The following is a 2,185-nucleotide window of genomic DNA, read 5'->3' on the forward strand; positions in this document are numbered from 1 at the left end:
AATTTCTGTTACTATTGGAAGCACAACAGAAAATGTAGCAAACCTCACTGCAGAGAAGAAAGAGTTACTTCAAAGGGTATGAACTATGCATGCAGAGATTTCAGAAGATCCTAAGTATTCATGGGTTTCTTGAGAGCCCTTGTATCTATGTGGAACCCCACTGAAAACTGTCAAGAGATGTTCTCTGGTCAAGTTAGAAAATCGATGTCCACCAAATGTTCCACTTAACAAAATAAATTCTAGATAATTAAATAATTATTTTCATACAATAACTTAGGTATCTATTACCCAGTGATGCTAAAGTTAACAGACATGCTTACATTTTGTAGTTAACAGGATGAACTGGTACACAAATTTTGGAATAGAAAGAGTTAAGAGGGGTAAAGAGAAGTGGGTTTGGTCAAAGGAAATCTTGTAACATTTTGTTTCTCTCTTGACTTTATAGCCAATACTGGACTTGCATCCTTGGTGTCCTTGGACTCTATGGAAATACCATACAATGTCAGAATTTTTCATGCTGGGACTCTCACAGAACCCAGAAGTACAAGAGTTCTCTTTGTGGCCTTTTTGACCATATATGGGATCACAGCTTGTGGCAATATTCTCATCGTGATCACCATCACCTTTAGGCCCACCCTGGGTTTCCCCTGTGTATTTTTTCCTGGCCAACCTGTCCTTTACTGATACCTGTTATTCTTCTTCTTCGGCCCCTAGACTCATAGCTGACTCCTTGCAGGAGGGGAGAGCCATCTCCTATGAGGGCTGCATGGCTCAGCTCTTTGGAGCTCATGTTTTTGAAGGTGCTGAGATCATCCTGCTCACGGTGATGGCCTATGACCGCTACGTGGCCATCTGCAAGCCCCTGCACTACACGGCCGTCATGACCCGGCATCTCTGTGCCCTGCTGGTGGGGCTGGCTTGGCTCGGGGGCTTCCTGCATTCCCTGGCGCAGCTCCTGCTGGTCCTGCAGTTGCCCTTCTGCGGGCCTCACGTCATCAATCACTTTGTCTGTGACTTGTACCCCCTGCTGGAACTTGCCTGCACCGACACCTCTGTCATCGGCCTGCTGGTGGTGGCCAACAGCGGCGTGATCTGCCTGCTGAACTTCCTCCTGCTGGCCGCCTCCTACCTCGTCATCCTGCTCTCCTTGAGGTCCCACAGTGCAGAGGGGAGGCGCAGAGCCCTCTCCACCTGTGGGGCCCACTTCACGGTTGTTGCCTTGTTCTTCGTGCCCTGTATGTTTACCTACATGCGTCCATCATCTACTTTGTCTATAGACAAAACCATGGCAGTGTTTTATGGTATCCTGACTCCTATGTTGAATCCACTCATTTACACTCAGAAATGAAGAGGTAAAGAATGCCTTGACAAAGTTCTTCACACAGTAAGATCTTAAATGTAGCTAATAAGTTGGAAAGTAGGAAATAAAATGACTTTATTTTGGAAAGAGGAACAAACCAAAACCTGTTCCTTATTGCCATATACATCTTAATCCATCTTATCCATTCTTTCATTTTCACAGACTTTATGATTTACTTAGACTTTCATATGAATTGCCTAATTTGATAATAAAACAACTATATGAAATGCATATGGCATGAATGATCATTATTCCTGTTTTAGAAATGAAGACGCCATATCTATTGATGTGGTTAATTGATTCATTAAAATTATCTAGCTTTGAACTGCCTGAAACAAAACTCAGAATCAGTTATTTTTGATCCGTCTTACCGATCTTTAAATGGCGATCTATGCTGACATCATTGGAGTTTGTGATAATCAATTGAATTATAGAAATGAGAGACAAAACCCTTAAAGCAAATAACTTCACTCACAGTGATATGTAGTAGTCTGTGTGCATACAAGTCTGGCTTCTCTTCCTTCTCATCACTGTTTATAGCATCAGCAGTACAGTTACTACAATACAGCAGAGGGTGAGATCTCAGTTCTGGAGACAGATCCACCTGAGTTTGAGTCTCATTTCCCATATTTCTTCGCGGCACAAACTAAAGCAAGTGACAAAATCTTTATAAGCCTCTGGTGCTTGTCTTGAAAATAGACATAAAATAAACATGTCCAAAGAATTATCATAAGAATTAAATTAGACAATCTATGTAAAGTTTTTAATCCAATTTATGGCACATATGGCCCCCTAAATTTAGCTGCTATTTCTACTTGAACCTTC

At 41.9% G+C, this 2,185-nt stretch overlaps 1 pseudogene; it reads left to right on the plus strand.

Annotated features, from left to right (window-relative positions):
• The first annotated feature begins 499 nt into the window (after positions 1 to 499).
• LOC136175639 (olfactory receptor 4C3-like) lies at positions 500 to 1,388 on the plus strand (annotated as a pseudogene).
• The last annotated feature ends 797 nt before the right edge of the window (positions 1,389 to 2,185 follow it).

This window comes from Muntiacus reevesi, chromosome 9, assembly GCF_963930625.1.
Source record: "Muntiacus reevesi chromosome 9, mMunRee1.1, whole genome shotgun sequence".
Taxonomy (NCBI): domain Eukaryota; kingdom Metazoa; phylum Chordata; class Mammalia; order Artiodactyla; family Cervidae; genus Muntiacus; species Muntiacus reevesi.